The following is a 23,024-nucleotide window of genomic DNA, read 5'->3' on the forward strand; positions in this document are numbered from 1 at the left end:
GAGAAGAAGGGTTATGGATAACCAATATTTGGAACAAATTTAATTAATATATAAAAGTTTTTCTGTGATAGAGAAACAAAAGAAAATTAAAGAGAATGGAATAAGGCAAGAAAAGAGCCCAAGAGGTTCAGTAAAGAAGAGAGAAGACTAATAAAAGACCACTTTGCTCTCTAAAGTAATGTGTGACATGCTGTGCCTTAGAAGTAACTGGATTTAGTGGATCTGGAACTGATTGACGGGTGTAGGGATTGTTGCTGGAGGCTTAAAAACGGCTTTTGATATAGAGCTGTGTTCTTTGTGTTATGACCCAATGGGACTTCTCACCTGCCTGGAAGTCAGAAACTAAGATCTTTGACTTCTTTTTAAAGTGTTCAAAAGAAATAGGGGAATGCAAATCAAAATGAAATTGTGAATTCAGAGATTTTAAGATTTATGAGGAAAAAAATCAAAATTATTCGTTATGAAACCAGTGTGTCCTCCTCCATTCGAATGAGAATTAGCTTCTGCTGATTTTACTTTCAAAATGCCTTAAATTCTCAACACAACCACTCTGTTTCAGGACCTTGGTACCCCATGCCTTAATTATTGCCTCTTTGTGCCGTTTAGCACTCACATTCTTGAAACTATCTCTTCTTCACATTTTTTTTTCTTTTTTAAAGAATTAGTTCAGAGGACTTAATTGCTTCATATGTTCACCGCAACATCCCTAGTGCCTTGTATATCCCTGCTATGGACTGAATTTTATCCCCCCAAAATTCATTCCTTGAAGCTCTAACCCCTTCTGTGACTGTATTTGAAGATAAGGTTTTTAGGAGGTAATTAAGGTTAAATGAAGTCATAAGGGTGGCATCCTAATCTAATAGTATTGGCTGCCTTATAAGAAAAGGAAGAGAGAGAGATCTCTTTCCACACCCGCAGAGGAAAGGCCATGTGAACACACAATGAGAAGATGGGTGTTTGCAAGTCAAGAAGAGGTTTTTCACCAGAACCCAACCATGCTAGCACCCTGATCTTGGATTCCCAGCCTCCAGAACTGTGAGAAATAAATGACTATTGTTTAACCTTCCCAGTCTATGGTATTTTGTTATCACAGCCCAGGCAGACTAAGAAAATCCCCAAGGCCTGAAATAATGCTTTGTTCACTCAATAAATATTTGTTTATTGTGGTGGAAATTAGCAATGCTATATTCCATTCAGGAACATAATGAGACATCTCAGGCTGACATGCAGTGACCTATACTGTAGTAGGCTTTGCTGACCGTACAGTCTCTGTCACAACTACTTAGTTCTGCTATGGTGTCACAACTACTTAGTTCTGCTATGGTGTCACAACTACTTAGTTCTGCTATGGTGGCACAAAAATAGCCATACACAATACATAGACCAATGAGCATGGTTACGTTCCACTGAAATTTTAGTTACAAAAAAATACAGATAGCAGGTCGTATTTGTCACATAGGCTATACTTTGCCCATTCCTGACCAGTAGCAAATGACCCACCTTAACTCTCAAGGAATATTTCCTACTCCTTATTGGAAAAGCTCTCATCCTGTCAGATTGACAGGTACCTCATCCACAAACTCCATGATTTCCCCAAATTGTCTCCTTGTCTTAAATTTCCTCTATGCTTATCTCCCTGATTCCTATTTCTATTCTTCCCTCTAAGTTCTGGAATTAGGAAACATAAATAAAACATAATGCATGCCCACAAGTGTCTTAGAAATGTAATAAAGGGGGACATATGTAGATAGTCAATATAGGTATTATGGAAGGTATAAAAAGAGTAGAGTCATAAAGGAAGAGGTGGAATGTTTACAGAGGGTAGAGTAATAAAAGGACAATGATCAGGCCTCACAGAGGAAATGATAAGGTGCAAGATGGAACACTACAAGAAATGAGACAGGGGAAAGTGGGAGGAGGAGCAAGTCTACAGAGAGCAGGGAGGGGGCAGGCCAGTGGGGGGAAAAAAAAGAGAGAAAAAAAATTGAAATATAAAAAGCAGATAGATCATCCTATTTATGTAAAATATGTGTGTATGTAGGTTAGAAAAAAAGACTAAAAGATCAATATCTACTAACTTGGAGAGACATCTATGGTATGTTGAGAAAAGTGACAGCAGAGTATTTATGTGCACATGTGCTTTTATATTTTGCATGAGCCAAGAGAAAGTATGAAAGGATTCACCACTGTTGACAGGGATGGTTGCATCTGGAAGGTAGGAAGTGGACAGAGTGGAGATGGTTAATTTTCTTAAAAAGGACAGTTTTAAGAGAAGAAATTGGCCAACAGCATTAAATGCTACAGAATTGTCGAGTACAATGAGTACTAAAAATATGCTGCTGGATTTGGCAATTGGGTCATAGATAGATGACTTTTGGCTAGAGCAGTTTTATTTTAAGTAGGTAGTGGGAAATAATAAGCAGAAATTATATTCTTTTCTTTCCAGGAACTTGACTCTGAAGGGAATGAGAGAGGTGATTGTAGCTAGATGGAAACACAGCATCCAAGGAGAGGTTTTTCTGTTGTTTCTAATAGGAGAGATTTGTACATGTGTATCTTTAAGGAAGAACATATCAAGAGAGAGAATAATCTTCATTTTGTTTTTTGGGTTTTGAGGGGATTTTTTAATTGATGTGTAATTTACATGTAACATTATACTAGTTTCCAGTGTATAACATAATGATTCTCTATATGTGTTGTGAAATGATCACCACAAGTCTGGTTACCATCTGGTACCATACACAGTTTTAAAAAAAGGTTTTTTTTCTTATGATAAAGACTTTTAAGATCTAGTTTCTTAGCAACTTTCCAACATACAATACAGTATTATTAACTATAGTCATCATGCTGTACATTATATCCTCATGACTTAATTATTTTATAACTAGAAGTTTATATACCTTTTGACCCCCTTGACCCATTTCTCCCACCCACCCATCTCCCACCTCTGACAACTACCAATCTGTTCTTTGTATCTATGAGCTTGGTTTCTTGTTGTTGTTGTTGTTTAAATTTCATATATAATTATTGTCTTTCTTTGTCTGACTTATTTCACGTAGCATAATGCTCTCAAGGTTCATTCATGTTGTCACAAAGGGCAAGATTTCATTCTTTTTTATGTCTGAATAGTATGCCAGTATGTGTCTATGTGTGTGTGTGTGTGTGTGTGTGTGTGTGTGTGTGTGTGTGTGTGTGTGTAAATACCACAATTTCTTTATCCATTCATCCATCATTGAACACTTAGATTTTTTCCATACCTTGGCTGTTGAAAATAATGCTGCAATGAACATAGGGGTGCACATATCTTTTTGAAATAGTGTTTTTGTTTTCTTCAAATACCCAGAAGTGGACTCTCTGGGTCATATTGCAGTTCTATTTTTAATTTTTATTTTAACAAGAACATAAAGCTTTTATTCTGAATTAGTCAGTAAAACAAATGAAAAAAAATTAAACCAAAACTTGTGAAAGGTTTTTAAATGATTTATTACTAATATAAACATACATATGCTCAAAGCACTTTTAAAAACTTTTAAATTGTAATTTAACCAGAACCTCTGTTAATAACCACTATAAGCAATTAGGCCAACTCTAATGTTCTGGTAACCAACATATTAGGAATTAACAAATAATAAATCTGAAACTGAAGAAATCAAATACATGAAAAAATGACTATTTTAAAGTAAGAGTATAAGAATAGGAGTTACTAAGAAATTATCACCACTGAAGCTTTTCCTTGGAAATATCTTATTTTAAACTTACAGTGAAGACAAACAAGGGGGGCAGAATATGTATAGCTACAAAACAAATGCAGTGATGAGTTACAGCAGAAAGAGGAAATGCATTTTGTAATCCACAGGATCAGATTTGCAGCTCTAAGCAATTACCAGTAAATATTTGAGTGTTCTTCCTATTCTATCAACTTTAAATTTAAACTGAGTTACAGCAGTTTCACTTGTATTAATAGTTGGCAAAAGCAAATTAGAAGAAACCTAAATTAGTCTTTTTTAACTGGGCAGGATTTACCTCATTCATTGGAACAAACCCACTTCCCATCCTTAGAGCCTAAAAAATGTGGATATTGGCCTATTTTAATACTTTTCTAGTTCAGACGGAAGTCATGCTGTACACAGCCTTTGATTTTAGTAACCAGCACAAAGTAAAAATCAACTACTCACTGGGATTTAACCCAGTCACAAGCCATTCCAATCTTTCTGTTAATGCAGAATCCATTCATAAATTGGCCAAATTGTAATTAACTTCTAAAAACTCCTTCGAAAATTATGAGTTTCAATTTTAAATGAAAGAACTTGAACAATTTTCAAAGAATCAAGTATAATTTATAAAAGATAGATCTTTACCAGTTCACATATGTTCCATCATATTTTGTATTGAACAATAGGCTGATTACTTCATTGTGGCATATACTTCAGAACCTAATTTTTCACACGGGCTCACTGACAATCCAACCACTTTAAGGAATTTATCAGTTAATCTACAGGCCATACATGGCTGGCAGGTATAGCCAGGTCACACAGCAAGTTTAAATATTCCAACCTCAATCACAAGAAACAATCAGAGGGGAAAATGACACATGATTGCAATATACTAAGGCAGCAGATAAGTCATTCTTCACCTAGGTCAGCAGCTTCCAATAAAATCGTGTACACAGATTTAATGAATGAGTCTGCTCTAGTTTAACTATGAACATGCCCCTGCATTAGAAAGGGAGATAAGAATTGTGCTTGCAATTCTAGCTGATGAATTCATTAGATTTTTATAAGGCAAATAATGTAGAACGTTAGAATAGAATTTCTAGAACCATTTATCCTGTGATGTTGTAAAACCAAAGTACTACTTTATTAAATGAGTTATTTTATGCAATATTAACATCAATATAATTACAATTATTAAAAAAAATTTTTATAACAAGGATGGACTGATTTTCAGATTTCCAAATCAGAGTCAACGGTACATTTGCACAGAATTGTCTTTGCATGAAGCCCAAAAGGGAACAGCATAAAAATGAGTGTTTCTGTAGCCCCTTTATTTTTGCTGATCAACAGTTTGTTAGAAAAGCAGCTGCAGGTTTGTTACCTAAGGTCTGAGACAGGAGAAGAGTCAAAGGTGTCACAACTTCCCCTGTAAACAACTTTATGCCTGAACATCAGCTAATTCTGGAGGAAGTGGAGTCTTAGGATGCTTGCTCTCAAAGTGCTGCTTGAAGGTCTTAGGGTCTGGCATTTGTGTCTTACAGACAGTGCAGATATATATTAAGGCAGCTTTGGCAGCAGGCTTTTGGTCATGTCCTTGTTTCTTCTTTTGTCCAGCTTTTTGGCATTTTTCTGCTGAGACTGAATCTTCTGCTGTCCACGAGCCATATCTGGGCCGGGACAGTCTTGCATCAGAGAAACTGCACAGCACAAGAGGGCTGGGGGAGGTGGCAGGAGGGAGAGTTATTTTTAATTTTTTGAGGAACCTCCATACTATTTTCCATAATTACTGCACCAATTTATATTCTCACCAAGAGTGCACAGGGTTCCCTTTAATCCACATCCTCACTAACACTTGTTATTTGTTGTCTTTTGGATAATAGCCATTCTGACAGGTATGAGGTGATATCTCATTGTGGTTTTGATTTGCATTTCCCTGATGATTAATGACGTTGAGCATCTTTTCATGTACCTGTTGTCCATCTGCATGTCTTCTTTGGAAAAATATCTATTCAGATCCTCTGTCTATTTCTTAATTGGATTGTTTGGGGTTTTTTGCTATTGGGTTTTGTGAATTCTTTATATATTTTGGATATAATCCCCTTATCAGATGTATGATTTGCAAATATTGTCTACCATTCAGTGGGTTGCCTTTTCATTCTGTTGATGATTTTCCTTGCAGTGCAGAAGATTTTTAGTTTGATGTATTAATTTTGTTTTTTATTTTTAAATTTAAAGGAGTGCTAATACATAGGAAAAAACACTAGGAAGGGAAACATATATAATCTTAGTGATTTTTTTTTTTCTTTTTTTGCGGTACGCGGGCCTCTCACTGTTGTGGCCTCTCCAGTTGTGGAGCACAGGCTCTGGACGCGCAGGCTCAGCGGCCATGGCTCACGGGCCCAGCCGCTCCGCGGCATGTGGGATCCTCCCAGACTGTGCCACCAGGGAAGCCCCTTAGTGATTATTTTTGAGAAACAAATTTGACCATCAATTTAATCAATGAAGACTTTGTGGAGAGGTGGGAAGATTTTCAAATGAAAGACATATATCTGATTTGAAATTAGATACCAATTTTAGAAATGTTAAAATGTTAAGAAAAACCAAATCACAATCAAAGACATATGTAGTCAGACTTTTGCTTTGCACTCCTACTTGATGTAAACATAGGTAATATAGATCATTGCTTGTCCCAGCTTTGCCCAGCTCAGCCTCACATTGCATCTGAACCAATCCTTCCTAAGCTTGTTACCTTATGAGGTACCAGAGGATGGGTCAAAACCTGTCTTGCTACCAAGTATAGCCTGTGCCTTCTGTTGAGCTGGCCACCTTTAGACTTCCTGATTTCCACTACTGTTTCAGCTTGGACTGGAGCTCTGATTTACATAATTCATGCCTTAATAACTTTATAGCCATCTTTTGTCTCTTTACTCTGGGTGTCAGACCCTTTCACCTTTCCCCTACCATGTCTAGAGGCTTACATCAAACACAGAATTCCAGGGCTTCCCTGGTGGCGCAGTGGTTAAGAATCTGCCTGCCAATGCAGGGGACATGGGTTCAAGCCCTGGTCTGGGAAGATCTCACATGCTGTGGAGCAACTAAGCCTGTATGCCACAACTACTGAGCCTGTGCTCTAGAGCCCACGAGCCACAACTACTGAGCCCTCGTGCCACAACTACTGAAGCCCATGCATGTAGAGCCTGCACTCCACAACAAGAGAAGCCACTGCAATAAGAAGCCCACACACTGCAAGGAAAAGTAGCCCTGGCTCGCCGCAACTACAGAAAGCCCGCGCACAGCAATGAAGACCCAATGCAGCCAAAGATAAATAAATAAAATTAAAAAAAAACAAAAAGCACAGAATTCCTGAAATGTCATAACTTTCATTACTGCCATGGAAGCTTTGCTACCCTGTTTTTCATACCTTGCCCTTTGAATATTGATACCAGCCCAGATTAAAGGCATTATTACCCTGGGTGCTGTGATTTGGATCACTAGCCACCCTCCTTTGGGGATGTTCAACAATTGAAATCCTGTCCCACTTGCATCTCCAGCTGAGTAAAGGATTATACCCCACCTCACAGCCAGCCCCCAGGAAGCAAAATAAAATTTAAGCATTGTTTTTATGAATAATATCCACGATATTTGTTTCAAACATTTAAAATGGTACAGAGCCTCTGGTTTCGGAGGTCAGATCCCAGGGAGAGGACTGAGGTTGGCTATGTGAACACATCTTGAAAGGGGCTAGTGCACCACAGCTAGCCGGGAGGGAGTCTGGGAAAAAGTCGACCTGCCTAAGAGGCAAGAGACCATTGTTGCAGGGTGCGTGAGGAGAGGGGATTCAGAGCACCACCTAAACGAGTTCCAGAGACAGACACGAGCTGTGGCTATTAGCGTGGACACCAGAGACAGGCATAAAACGCTAAGTCTGCTGCTGCTGCCGCCACCAAGAAGCCTGTGTGTGAGCACAGGTGACTATCCATACCCCCACTCCTGGGAGCCTGTGCAGCCCACCACTCCCAGGGTCCCGTGATCCAGGGACAACTTCCCGGGAAGAACACACGGTGCACCTAAGGCTGTTGCAATGACACACCTGCCTCTGCCACTGCAGGCTCTCCCCGCATTCCATACCCCTCCATCCCCCCAGCCTCACTGAGCCAGAGCCCCCAAATCAGCTGCTCCTTTAACTCCATACCTCTGGTAACCTACACACAGAGGTGGGGCCAAATCCAGAGCAGAACCAACCCCAGGAGCTGTGTGAACAAAGAAGAGAAAAGGAAATCTCTCCCAGCAGCCTCAGGAGCAGCGGGTTTAATCTCCATAATCAACTTGATGTACACTGCATCTGTGGAATACCTGAATAGACAATGAGTCGTCCGAAAACAGGGGTAGTGGACCTTGGGAGCAATGACATATATATTGTTTTCCTTTTTCTCTTTTTCTGAGTGTGTATGTGTATGAGTCTTTGTATGATTTTGTCTGTATACCTTTGCTTTTAGCATTTGTCCTAGGGTTCTGTCTGTCCGATTTTTTGTTGTTTATTTTTGTTTTCAGTATAGTTTTTAGTGCTTGTTATCATTGCTGGATTTGTTTTTTGGTTTGGTTGCTACTTCTTTTTTATTTACTTTTTAGGTTTTTTATTCTTAATAATTTTTTATTTTAATAACTTTTATTTTATTGCTGTCTGTCTTTCTTTCTTTTTTTCTCCCTTTTCTTCTGATCCCTGTGGCTGGCAGGGTCTTGGTGCTCCGGCCGGGTGTCAGGCCTGTTCCTCTGAGGTGGGAGAGCTGAGTTCAGGACATTAGCCCACCAGAGACTTGCCAGCTCCATGTAATAGCAAACAGCAAAAGCTCTCCCAGAGATCTCCATCTCAATGCTAAAACCAAGCTCCACTCAACAACCAGCAAGCTACAGTGCTGGACACTCTATTCCAAACAACTAGCAAGACAGGAACACAACCCCACCCATTAGCAGAGAGGCTGCCTAAAATCATAATAAGGTCACAGAGACCCCAAAACGCACCACTGGATGCAGTCCTACCCAACAGAAAGACAAGCTCCCGCCTCATCCACGAGAACACAGGCACTAGTCCTCTCCACCAGAGCACCTACACAACCCACTGAATGAACCTTAGCCACTGGGGGAGACACCAAAAACAACGGGAAATACGAACCTGCAGCCTGTGAAAAGGAGACTCCAAACACCGTAAGTAAAGCAAAATGAGAAGACAGAGAAACACAGCAGATGAAGGAGCAAGGTAGAAACCCACCAGACCAAACAAATGAAGAGGAAATAGGCAGTCTACCTGAAAAAGAATTCAGAATAATGATAGTAAAGATGGTCCAAAATTTTGGAAATAGAACGGAGAAAACACAAGAAACGTTTAACAAGGACATAGAAGAACTAAAGTGCAAACAAACAATAATGAGCAACACATTAAATGAAATAGAAAACTCTGTAGAAGGAATCAACAGCGGAATAACTGAGGCAGAAGAATGGATAAGTGACCTGGAAGATAAAATAGTGGAAATAACTACTACAGAGCAGAATAAAGAAAAAAGAATGAAAAGAATTAAGTTCGGGGCTTCCCTGGTGGCACAGTGGTTGAGAGTCTGCCTGCCGATGCAGGGGACATGGGTTTGTGCCCTGGTCCGGGAAGATCCCACATGCCACAGAGTGGCTGGGCCCGTGAGCCATGGCTGCTGAGCCTGCACGTCCAGAACCTGTGCTCCGCAACGGGAGAGTGCACAACAGTGAGAGGCCCACGTACCGCAAAAAAAAAAAAAAAAAAAAAAAAAGAATTAAGGACGGTCTCAGAGACCTCTGGGACAACACTGAGCGCACCAACATTCGAATTACAGGGGTCCCAGAAGAAGAAGAGAAAAAGAAAGGGACTGAGAAAATATTTGAACATATTAAAGTTGAAAACTTCCCTAATATGGGAAAGGAAATAGTTAATCAAGTCCAGAAAATGCAGAGGGTCCCATGCAGGATAAATCCAAGGAAAAACATGCCTAGACACATATTAATCAAACTATCAAAAATTAAATACAAAGAAAAACTATTAAAAACAGCAAGGGAAAAACAACAAATAACATACAAGGGAATCCCCATAAGGTTAACAGCTGATCTTTCAGAAGAAACTGCAAGCCAGAAGGGAGTAGCAGGACATATTGAAAGTGATGAAAGTGAAAAACCTACACCAAGATTACTGTACCCAGCAAGGATCTCATTCAGATTCGATGGAGGAATTAAAACCTTTACAGAGAAGCAAAAGCTAAGACAGTTCAGCACTACCAAATGAGCTTTACAGCAAATGCTAAAGGAAATTCTCTAGGCAGGAAACACAAGAGAAGGAAAAGATCTACAATAAGAAACCCAAAACAAGTAACAAAATGGTAATAGGAACATACATATCGATAATTACCTTAAATGTAAATGGAATAAACGATCCAACCAAAAGACATAGAATGGCTGAATGGATACAAAAACAAGACCCATATATATGCTGTCTACAATAGACCCACTTCAGACCTAGGGACAAATACAGACTAAAAGTGAGGGGATGGAAAAAGATATTCCATGTAAAAGGAAATCAAAAGAAAGCTGGACTGGCAAGTCTCATATCAGAAAAACTAGACTTTAACACAAAGACTATTACAAGAAACAAAGAAGGACACTACCTAATGATCAAGGGATCAATCCAAGAAGAAGATATAACAATTGTCAATATTTATGCACCCAACATAGGAGCACCTCAGTACATAAGGCAAATGCTAACAGCCATAAAAGGGGAAATCGATACTAACTCAATCATAGTAGGGGATTTAGACACCCCACTTTCACCAATAGACACATCATCCAAAATGAAAATAAATAAACACAAGCTTTAAATGATACATTAAACAAGATGGACTTAATTGATATTTATAGGACATTCCATCCAAAAACAACAGAATACACTTTCTTAAGTGCTCATGGAACATTCTCCAGTATAGATCATATCCCGGGTCACAAATCAAGCCTTGATAAATTTAGGAAAATTGAAATGGTATCAAGTATCTTTTTGGACCACAGCACTATGAGACTAGATATCAATTATAGGTAAAAAATCTGTAAAACATACAAACACATGGAGACTAAACAGTACACTACTTAATAACCAAGAGATCACTGAAGAATCAAAGAGGAAATTGAAAACTACCTAGAAACAAAGGACAGTGAAAACACGACAACCCAAAACCTATGTGATGGAGCAAAAGCAGTACTAAGAGGGAAATTTATAGCAATACAATCAATCCTACCTCAAGAAACAAGTAACATCTCAAATAAAAAACCTAACATTACACCTAAAGCAGTTACAGAAATAAGAAGAAAAAAACCCAAAAGTGAGCAGGAGAAAATAAATCATAAAGATCAGATCAGAAATAAATGAAAAAGAAATGAAGGAAACAGTAGCAAACATCAATAAAACTAAAGGCTGTTTCTTTGGGATAAACAAAATTGAAAAATCATTTAGCAACAGCAATCAGAGAAGAAAAAGAAATAAAAGGAATCCAAATTAGAAAAGAAGAAGTAAAGCTGTCACTGTTTGCAGATCACATGATACTATACATAGAGAATCCTAAAGATGCTACCAGAAAACTACTAGAGCTAATCAATGAATTTGGTAAAGTAGCAGGATACAAAATTAATGCACAGAAATCTCTGGCATTCCTATATACTAATCATGAAAAATCTGAAAGTGAAATTAAGAAAACACTCCCATTTACCATTGCAACAAAAAGAATAAAATATCTAGGAATAAACCTACCTAAGGAGACAAAAAACCTTTATGCAGAAAGTTATAAAACACTGATGAAAGAAATTAAAGATGATACAAATAGATGGAGAGGTATACCATATTTTTGGATTGGAAGAATCAACATTGTGAAAATGACTCTACTACCCAAAGCAATCTACAGATTCAATGCAATCCCTATCAAACTACCACTGGCATTTTTCACAGAACTAGAACAAAAAATTTCACAATTTGTATGGAAACACAAAAGACCCGAATAGCCAAAGCAATCTTGAGAAAGAAAAACGGAGCTGGAGGAATCAGGCTCCCTGACCTCAGACTATACTACAAAGCTACAGTAATCAAGACAGTATGGTACCTGCACAAAAACAGAAATATAGACCAACGGAACAGGATAGAAAGCCCAGAGATAAACCCACGCACACATGGTCACCTTATCTTTGATAAAGGAGGCAAGAATATACAGTGGAGAAAAGACAGCCTCTTCAATAAGTGGTGCTGGGAAAACTGGACAGGTACATGTAAAAGTATGAAATTAGAACACTCCCTAACACCATACACAAAAAGAAACTCAAAATGGATTAATGACCTAAATGTAAGGCCAGACACTATCAAACTCTTAGAGGAAAACATAGGCAGAACACTCTATGACATAAGTCACGGGAAGATCCTTTTTGACCCACCTCCTAGAGAAATGGAAATAAAAACAAAAATAATCAAATGGGACGTAATGAAACTTAAAACCTTTTGCACAGCAAAGGAAACCATAAACAAGACCAAAAGACAACCCTCAGAATGGGAGAAAATATTTGCCAATGAAGCAACTGACAAAGGAATAATCTCAAAAATTTAAAAGCAGCTCATGCAGCTCAGTATCAAAAAAAAAACAAACAGCCTAACCCAAAAATGGGCAGAAGACCTAAATAGACATTTTTCCAAAGAAGATATACAGATTGCCAACAAACACATGAAAGAATGCTCAACATCATTAATAATTAGAGAAATGCAAATCAAAACTACAATGAGATATCATCTCACACCGGTCAGAATGGCCATCATCAAAAAATCTAGAAACAATAAATGCTGGAGAGGGTGTGGAGAAAAGGGAACCCTCTTGCACTGTTGGTGAGAATGTAAATTGATACAGCCACTATGGAGAACAGTATGGAGGTTCCTTAAAAAACTAGAAACAGAACTACCATATGACCCAGCAATCCCACTGCTGGGCATATACCCTGAGAAAACCATAATTCAAAAAGAGTCATGTACCAAAATGTTCATTGCAGCTCTGTTTACAATAGCCAGGACATGGAAGCAACCCAAATGTCCATCAGCAGATGAATGGATAAGGAAGATGTGGCACATATATACAATGGAATATTACTCAGCCATAAAAAGAAATGAAACTGAGTTATTTGTAGTGAGGTGGATGGACCTGGAGTCTGTCATACAGACTGAAGTAACTCAGAAAGAGAAGAACAAATACCTTATGCTAACACATATATATGGAACCTAAGGATTAAAAAAAAAGGTCATGAAGAACCTAGGGGCAAGACAGGAATAAAGACACAGACCTACTACAGAATGGACTTGAGGATATGGGGAGGCGGAAGGGTAAGCTGTGACAAAGTGAGAGAGTGGCATGGACATATATACACTACCAAACGTAAAATAGTGGGAAGCAGCCGCATAGTACAGGGAGATCAGCTTGGTGCTTTGTGACCACCTAGCGGGGTGGGATAGGGAGGGTGGGAGGGAGGGAGATGCAAGAGGGAAGAGATATGGGAACATATGTATATGTATAACTGATTCACTTTGTTATAAAGCAGAAACCATTCTAAAGCAATTATACTGTAATAAAGTTGTTTAAAAAAAAAAACTCCCCAGAAAGTGGGCATAGAGGGAACATACCTCAATATAATAAAAATTGTATATGATTAATTTATATTTTTATTGCTGAGTAGTATTCCATTATATGAATGTACTAAAGTATGTTTATTTGTGCCTCCAGAAATCCTCTTAGCCTCACTTGTCTGGGCCTTTGGTCCCTTGTTCTGGCCTAGCTACCACCTCAGAGAACAATTCAGCTGGGCTCTGCCCAGCAACTGCTCTAGCAGGCAGATTAATGGTAATTGCCTCTTAGGGCTTGTTTATTACCACTGAAGCATGAGATGCAGTGAGATCCACCTGGTTCTAGTGTGTATGTAACCTGGATGTGAGGAGGTGTTAATGCTCCCTAGGGCAAATGTTGAACCAATAGGAGGTGGGCACCAGCAGATAAATTCTTCTCTCTTTTTCCCCCAACAGGCTATAGCTCATACTACATGCATGTGGACTGTAATAGTTCATAGACCCTTTCTGAAGACTGTACTTGATACCAATTAAATTTCTACTCATAACTTCATCTCCTTATGTTTGCTCTCCCTTTTTCCCTCTCTGACTCTTTTTTTTTTTCCACACCTCTGCACTCCCTAATAAAATAGTGTCATATAAACTTTTGCCTAAGGATCTGCATCCTGGAGAACTCCAGCTAATGCATCCAAATGTAGACATTTAGGTTATTTTTAGTCATCTTTCTTGTGTTCACTTTTAGTGTTTCTCTAGGGTCCTACCAGTATGACAAGTATGTTTTTCTCCTTTACCAGTCTTAACATTCTCCATGTTTACTCATATTTACTGAGCATCTTCTATATGCCAAGCACTCTCCTTAGTAATAAGAATATAATGGTTAAACATAATATTCATGATTCCTACTTGATGGGAAGAAGTTTATATAGAAATGGTATGAGACTCTTGATTAGCCATTTCTACTAACTCTATTACCACACTTCCTTTGCTTTATTCTGCCAATAGCAGAAATATGAGTATTTTCAGAAACATGAATATTGGTGTATTTGTAAAATTCTTAGATTCAAAACCCTTTTTTCCTAATGTGGCCACAAGAAATATCAGACTACAGTGACAGGGACTTGAAAATGGACAGTAAACATCTTATAGGGAAGATCTGGAGAGCACTTAGTTTCACACAAAGTACAGTTTCTCAAGTAGGGCTACTGACATATCATGATTGGCCTCCTGATACTCATCCCATATCATTTCTCCCACTGTTTTGTTCCCTAATTTAAAAAATAGACAATGGGTAGTGGAAAAACGGTTCATAGTTCAAAATATGGTATCATTTAGTATGGCTGTCATGGATATATTCTTAAAAGATGTTTAATTTAATGTTAGTAGCTTTAGGTAGTTGAATGTTACAAATTTTGTTGACTTAAGGCTAAAATTCTATCCAGGTGGTAAAAGAGAAGTTTTCAATCCAGGCAGTGGTCACATTTTTTAAGGTGTCTGTGAATCCCCTGATACTTATGTGAAATAACATATATAGAAAGTACGTCAATTTTTCTGGGAGGGAGAGCCATAGCTTTCATAAGAATCTCAGAAGGACCCGGGGGGTGAAAAAAACAAGGGAGAACATTAAAAATCAATGAGTTAAACATGCTACTGCATGTGTAATATCAATGTTGCAATGTTTTTGCAATCAGTGCTCTCCTGTCCCAGGCTTGTAGAGAAATATATAATTAGAGATGCTTCCACCCTCCTCCCAAGATCTATACTATCTGCTTGCCCACAGGAGGTAGCATCTTCTGTACTTCTCTTGAAATGGTGGTTTGACTATGTATGGGAAAGCTCTTTCTACAATTTGTGGAATTCTCACATACCACCTATTTGGTTTTTCAGTAGGAAAAGGGTGACTTTTCTAACTATATCTTGTAAACTTATACAAAGATAACCTATCTTTATACATGATGGCAAAATGTAGCCATATGTTGTGAAGATAATAATACGTATATAAAAGATATACATTAGAAGTACATTTCAGTCAATAACAACTTTGTTGAAGTAATAGTTCAAGAAATAACTAGAGATAATAGTTTGAAACAATTAAAAATAAAATGATAAATTTAAATAATTGTATTTATTACTCTCATCAGATGGTTCAGGAACATATATGTTATTCTTTTAATATTTTCTACACTGGTTGAGAAGACTTAGGTTCTTTTTTTAATTTGAACTTTATTTTATTTATTTTTTATACAGCAGGTTCTTATTAGTTATCTATTTTATACATATTAGTGTATACATGTCAATTCCAATCTCCCAATTCATCACACCACCACCCCCAGTCCCCGAACGTTCCCCCCTTGGTATCCATACGTTTGTTCTTTATGTCTGTGTCTCTATTTCTGCCTTGCAAACCAGTTCTTTACCATTTATCTAGATTCCACATATATACGTTAATATAAAATATTCGTTTTTCTCTTTCTGACTTACTTCACTCTGTATAACAGTCTCTAGATGCATCCACGTCTCTACAAATGACCCAATTTAGTTCCTTTTTATGGCTGAGTAATATTCCATTGTGTGTATGTATGACATCTTCTTTATCCATCCGTCTGTCAATGGGCATTTAGGTTGCTTCCATGACCTGGCTATTGTACATAGTGCTGCAATGAACATTGGGGTGCATGTGTCTTTTTGAATTATGGTTTTCTCTGGGTATATGCCCAGTAGTGGGATTGCTGGGTCAAATGGTAATTCTATTTTTAGTTTTTTAAGGAACCTCCATACTGTTCTCCACAGTGGCTGGATCAATTTACATTCCTACCAACAGTGCAAGAGGATACCCTTTTCTCTCCACCCTCTCCAACATCCGTTGTTTGTAGATTTTCTGATGATGCCTATTCTAACCAGTGTGAGGTGATACCTCATTGTAGTTTTGATTTACATTTCTCTAATAATTAATGATGTTGAACAGCTTTTAATATGCCTCTTGGCCATGTATGTCTTCTTGAAGAAATGTCTAATTAGGTCTTCTCCCCACTTTTGTATTGGGTTCTTTGTTTTTTTAATATTGAGCTGCATGAGCTGTTTATATATTTTGAAGATTAATCCTTTGTCCATTGGTTCGTTTGCACAATATTTTCTCCCATTTTGAGGGTAGTCTTTTCGTCTTGTTTAAAGTTTCCTTTGCTGTCCAAAAGCTTTTAAGTTTCACTAGGTCCCATTTGTTTATTTTGGGTTTTATTTCCATTACTCTAGGAGGTGGGTCAAAAAAGATCTTACTGTGATTTATGTCATAGAGTGTTCTGCCTGTGTTTTCCTCTAAGAGTTTTAGAGTGCCTGGCCTTACATTTAGTTATTTAATCCATTTTGAGTTTATTTTTGTGTATGGTATTAGGGAGTGTTCTAATTTCATACTTTTACATGCAGCTGCCCAGTTTTCCCAGCACCACTTATTGAAGAGGCTGTCTTTTCTCCACTGTATATTCTTGCCTCCTTTATCAAGGATAAGGTGACCATATGTGCGTGGGTTTATCTCTGGACTTTCTATCCTGTTCCATTGATCTATATTTCTGTTTTTGTGCCAGTACCATACTGTCTTGATTACTGTAGCTTTGTAGTATAGTCTGAAGTCAGAGAGTTAGATTCCTCCAGCTCCGTTTTTCTTTCTCAAGATTGCTTTGGCTATTCGGGGTCTTTTGTGTTTCCATACAAATTGTGAAATTTTTTGTTCTAGTTCTGTGAAAAATGCCAGTGATAGTTTGATAGGGATTGCATTGGATCCGTAGATTGCTTTGGGTAGTATAATCATTTTCACAATATTCTTCCAATCCAAGAACATGGTATATCTCTCCATCTATTTGTATCATCATTAATTTCTTTCATCAGTGTCTTATAACTTTTTGCATACAGGTTTTTTGTCTCCTTGGGTAGGTTTAGTCCTAGATATTTTATTCTTTTTGTTGCAATGGTAAATGGGAGTGTTTTCTTAATTTCACTTTCAGATTTTTCATCATTAGCGTATAGGAATGGAACAGATTTCTGTGCATTAATTTTGTATCCTGCTACTTCACCAAATTCATTGATTAGCTCTAGTAGTTTTCTGGTAGCATCTTTAGGATTCTCTATATATAGTATCATGTCATCTGCAAAGAGTAACATCTTTCCTTCTTCTTTTCCATTTGGATTCCTTTTATTTCTTTTTCTTCTCTGACGGCTGTGGCTAAGACTTCCAAAACTATGTTCACTAATAGTGGTGAGAGTGGACAACCTTGTTTTGTTCCTGATCTTAGTGGAAATGGTTTCAGTTTTTCACCATTGAGGAGGATGTTGGCTGTGGATTTGTCATATATGGCCTTTATTATGTTGAGGAAAGTTCTCTCTATGCCCTACTTTCTGGAGGGTTTATTTCATAAATGGGTGTTGAATTCTGTCAGAAGCTTTCTCTGCATCTATTGAGATGATCATACATTTTTGTTTCCTTCAATTTGTTAATATGGTGTATCACATTGATTGATTTGTGTATATTGAAGAATCCTTGCATTCCTTGGATAAACGCCACTTGATCATGGTTTATGATCCTTTTAATGTGCTGTTGGATTCTGTTTTCTAGTATTTTTTTGAGGATTTTTGCATCTATCTTCATCAGGGATCTTGGCCTGTAGTTTTCTTTCTTTGTGATATCTTTGTGTGGTTTTGGTATCAGGGTGATGGTGGCCTCGTAGAATGAGTTTGGGAGTGATCCTCCCTCTGCTACATTTTGGAAGTTTGAGAGGGATATGTATTAGCTCTTCTCTAAATGTTTGGTGGAATTCGCCCATGAAGCCATCTTGTCCTGGGCTTTCGTTTGTTGGACGATTTTGAATCACAGTTTCAATTTCAGTGCTTGTGATTGGTCTGTTCATATTTTCTGTTTCTTCCTGGTTCAGTCTCGGAAGGTTGTGCTTTTCTAAGAATTTGTCCATTTCTTCCAGGTTGTCCATTTTACTGGCGTAGAGTTGCTGTAGTAGTAACTTCTCATAATCCTTTGTATTTCTGCAGTGTCAGTTGTTACTTCTCCTTTTTCATTTCTAATTCTATTGATTTGAGTCCTCTCCCTTTTTTTCTTTATGAGTCTGGCTAATGGTTTGTCAATTTTGTTTACCTTCTCAAAGAAACAGCTTTTAGTTTTATTGATCTTTGCTATCATTTCCTTCATTTCTTTTTCATTTTTTTCTGATCTGATCTTTATGATTTATTTCCTTCTGCTCACTTTGGGTTTTTTTTTTCTTCTTCCTCTAATTGCTTTAGGTGTAAGGTTAGATTGTTAATTTGAGATATTTCTTGTTTCCTAAGGTAGTATTGTATTGCTGTAAACTTCCCTCTTAGAACTGCTTTTGCTCCATCCCATAGGTTTTGGGTCATCGTGTTTTCGTTGTCATTTGTTTCTAGGTAGTTTTTGATTTCCTTTTTGATTTCTTCAGTAATCTCTTGCTTAGTTAGTAGTGTATTGTTTAGCCTCCATCTGTTTGGATATTTTACAGATTTTTTCCTGTAATTGATATCTAGTCTCATAGCGCTGTGGTCAGAAAAGATAACTGATACAATTTCAATTTTCTTAAATTTACCCAGGCTTGATTTGTGACCCAAGATATGATCTATCCTGGATAATGTTCCATGAGCACTTGAAAAGAAAGTGTATTCTGTTGTTTTTGTATGGAATGTCCTATAAATATCAATTAAGTCCATCTTGTTTAATGTTTCATTTAAAGCTTGTGTTTCTTTATTTATTTTCATTTTGGATGATGTGTCTATTGGTGAAAGTGGGGTGTTTAAGTCCCCTACTATGATTGTGTTAGTATCGATTTCCCCTTTTATGGCTGTTAGCATTTGCCTTATGTACTGAGGTGCTCCTATGTTGGGTGCATAAATATTGACAATTGTTATATCTTCTTCTTGGATTGATCCCTTGATCATTAGGTAGTGTCCTTCTTTGTTTCTTGTAATAGTCTTTGTGTTAAAGTCTAGTTTTTCTGATATGAGACTTGCCAGTCCAGCTTTCTTTTGATTTCCTTTTGCATGGAATATCTTTTTCCATCCCCTCACTTTCAGTCTGTATGTGTCCGTAGGTCTGAAGTGGGTCTCTTGTAGACAGCGTATCTACGGATCTTGTTTTCGTATCCATTCAGCCAGTCTGTGTCTTTTGGTTGGCTCATTTAATCCATTTACATTTAAGGTAATTGTCGATATGTATGTTCCTATTACCATTTTCTTAATGTTTTGGGTTTGTTTTTGTAGGTCTTTTCCTTCTCTTGTGTTTCCTGCCAAGAGAAGTTCCTTTAGCATTTGTTATAAAGCTGGTTTGGTGGTTCTGAATTCTCTTAGCTCTTGCTCGTCTGTAAAGGTTTAATTTCTCCATCAAATCTGAATGAGATCCTTCCTGGGCAGAGTAATGTTGGTTGTAGGTTTTTCCCTTTCATCACTTTCAACATGTGCTGTCACTCCCTTCTGGCTTGCAGAGTTTCTGCTGAAAGATCAGCTGTTAACCTTATGGGGATTCCCTTGTGTGTTATTTGTTGTTTTTCCCTTGCTGCTTTTAATATTTTTTCTTTGTATTTAATTTTTGATAGTTTGATTAATATGTGTCTTGGTGTGTTTCTCCTTGGATTTATCCTGTATGGGACTCTCTGTGCTTCCTGGACTTGATTACCTATTTCCTTTCCCATATTAGGGAAGTTTTCAACTTTAATATTTTCAAATATTTTCTCAGTCCCTTTCTTTTTCTCTTCTTCTTCTGGGACCCCTATAATTCAAATATTGGTGTGTTTAATGTTGTCCCAGACTGTCCTCAATTCTTTTCATTCTTTTTCCTTTATTCTGCTCTGCAGTAGTTATTTCCACTGTTTTATCTTCCAGGTCACTTATCTGTCCCTCTCACTCAGTTATTCAGCTATTGATCCCTTCTAGAGAATTTTAATTTTCATTTATTGTGTTGTTCTTCATTGTTTGCTCTTTAGTTCTTCTAGGTCCTTGTTAAATGTTCGTTGTATTTTCTCCATTCTATTTCCAAGATTTTGGATCATCTTTACTATCATTATTCTGAATTGTTTTTCAGGTAGACTACCTATTTCCTCTTCATTTGTTTGGTCTGGTGGGTTTTTACCTTGCTCCTTCATCTGGAGCATCTGTGTATTTCTCTGTCTTCTCATTTTGCTTAACTTACTGTGTTTGGGATCTCCTTTTCGCAGGCTGCAGGTTCGTAGTTCCTGTTGTTTTTGGTGTCTGCCCCCAGTGGCCAAGATTGTCTCAGTGGCTTGTGTAGGCTTCCTGGTGGAGGGGACTAGGGCCTGTGATCTGGTGGATGATGCTGGATCTTGTCTTTCTGGTGGACAGGTCTACTTCTGGTGGTGTGTTTTGTGGTGTCTGTGACATTATTTTAGGCAGCCTCTCTGCTAATGGGTGGGGTTGTGTTCCTGTCTTGCTAGTTGTTTGGTATAGGGTGTCCAGCACTGTAGCTTGCTGGTTGTTGAGTGGAGCTGGGTCTTGGCATTGAGACGGAGATCTGTGAGAGAGTTTCACCGTTTGATATTACATGGAGCTGGGAGGTCTCTGGTGGACCTATATCCTGAACTTGGCTCTCCCACCTCAGAGGCACAGCCCTGACGCCTGGCTGGAGCACCAAGAGCTTGTCCCCACACGACTCAGAATAAAAGGGAGAAAAAGAAGAAAGAAAAGAAAAGAAAAGAAAAGGAAAGGAAAGGAAAGGAAAGGAAGGAAGGAAGGAAGGAAGGAAAATGAAAGGAAGGAAGGAAGAAAGAAAGAAAGGAAGGAAGGAAGAAAGAAAGGAAGAAAATAATAAAATAAAATAGTTATTAAAATAAAAAATAATTATTAAAAAAATTTAAAAGTAATAAAAAGAAAGAAAGAAGAGAGCAACCAAACCAAAAAACAAATAAACCAATGATATCAAGCACTAAAAAGTATCCTAAAAAAAAGATGAAAAAAAAACCGGACAGACAGAACCCTAGGACAAATGGTCAAAGCAAAGCTATGCAGACAAAATCACACACAGAAGCATACAGATACACACTCACAAAAATAGAAATAGGGAAAAATATATATATCATTTCTCCCAAAGTCCACCTCCTCAATTTGGGATGATTCGTTGTCTATTCAGGTATTCCACAGATGCAAGGTACATGAAGTTGAGTGTGGAGATTTAATCCACTGCTCCTGAGGCTTCTGGGAGAGATTTCCGTTTCTCTTCTTTGTTTGCACAGCTCCCAGGGTTCAGCTTTGGATTTCGCCCGGCCTCTGCGTGTAGGTGTCCTGAGGGCGTCTTTTCTTCACTCAGACAGGACGCGGTTAAAGGAGCAGCTGATTCGGGGGCTCTGGCTCACTCAGGCCAGGGGCAGGGAGGGGTACGGAATGTGGGGCGAGCCTGCGGCGGGAGTGGCCAGCGTGATGTTGTACCAGCATGAGGCGCACTGTGTGTTCTCCCTGGGGAAGTTGTCTCTGGATCACAGGACCCTGGCAGTGGCGGGCTGCACAGCCTCCTAGGAGGGGAGGTGTGGAGAGTGACCTGTGGTTGCACACAGGCTTCTTGGTGGCTGCAGCAGCAGCCTTAATGTCTCATGCCCATCTCTGGGGTCCGCGCTGATAGCCGCAGCTTGCGCTGGTCTCTGGAGCTACTTTAAGCAGTGCTCTTAATCCCCTCTCATCACGCACCAGGAAACAGAGAAGCAAGAGTCTCTTGTTTCTTCAGCAGTTCCAGACTTTTTACCGGACTCCCTCCTGGCTAGCTATGGCACAGTAGCCCCCTTCAAGCTGTGTTCATGTAGCCAACCCCAGTCCTCTCCCTGGGATCCGACCGAAGCCCGAGCCTCAGCTCCCAGAACCCGCCCCCCCCACCCCCGGCGGGTGAGCAGACAAGCCTTTCGGGCTGGTGAGTGCTGGTCGGCACCGAGCCTCTGCTTGGGAATCTCTCCGCTTTGCCCTCCGCACCCCTGTTGCTGCGCTCTCCTCCATGGCTCCAAAACTTCCCCCCTCCACCACCCGCAGTCTCCGCGCGTGAAGGGGCTTCCTAGTGTGTGGAAACCTTTCCTCCTTCACAGCTCCCTCCCACTGGTGCAGGTCCCATCCCTATTCTTTTGTCTCTGTTTTTTCTTTTTTCTTTTGCCCTACCCAGGTACGTGGGGAGTTTCTTGTCTTTTGGGAGGTCTGAGGTCTTCTGCCAGCATTCAATTGGTGTTCTGTAGGAGTCGTTCCACACGTAGATGTATTTCTGATGTATGTGTGGGGAGGAAGGTGATCTCCACTGCCTACTCTTCCGCCATCTTGAATCTCCTCCCAAGTTGTGCACTTTAAAATGATGAATTTTAGGGTATGTGAATTATATGTCAAAAAAAGTCAGTAATAGGCAGAGAAGGTACACAGAGACACACTCAGAATAAAATTTAGATAAAGCAGATGAACAGTTATAGCCAAACGAAGAAAGACAAAGGGAAGGACACATACACGCACATACACAAACACACACGCACATACACAAACACACACACACAAACACGCACACACAGACATCAACATTGAGATTAAGAAAAATGTTTTCAATAGAATAATAATTTCATTTTGTAGTCCTTAAGGACATGGTAACAAGCCTTTTAATGACATGATCACATGTAAGCAACTAAGCA

The 23,024-nt window shown here is 38.6% G+C and overlaps 1 protein-coding gene and 1 pseudogene across 3 annotated transcripts in view; one reads left to right on the forward strand and one right to left on the reverse strand.

The window, feature by feature from the left end:
- Positions 1–23,024, forward strand: part of RNF180 (ring finger protein 180) — a 281,719-nt gene that overhangs the window by 167,726 nt on the left and 90,969 nt on the right. The gene's annotated exons all lie outside the window — the stretch shown is intronic.
- On the reverse strand, positions 4,940–5,378 carry LOC132518085 (zinc finger protein 706-like; annotated as a pseudogene).

The sequence above is a fragment of the Lagenorhynchus albirostris genome, chromosome 3 (assembly GCF_949774975.1).
Source record: "Lagenorhynchus albirostris chromosome 3, mLagAlb1.1, whole genome shotgun sequence".
Lineage (NCBI taxonomy): Eukaryota > Metazoa > Chordata > Mammalia > Artiodactyla > Delphinidae > Lagenorhynchus > Lagenorhynchus albirostris.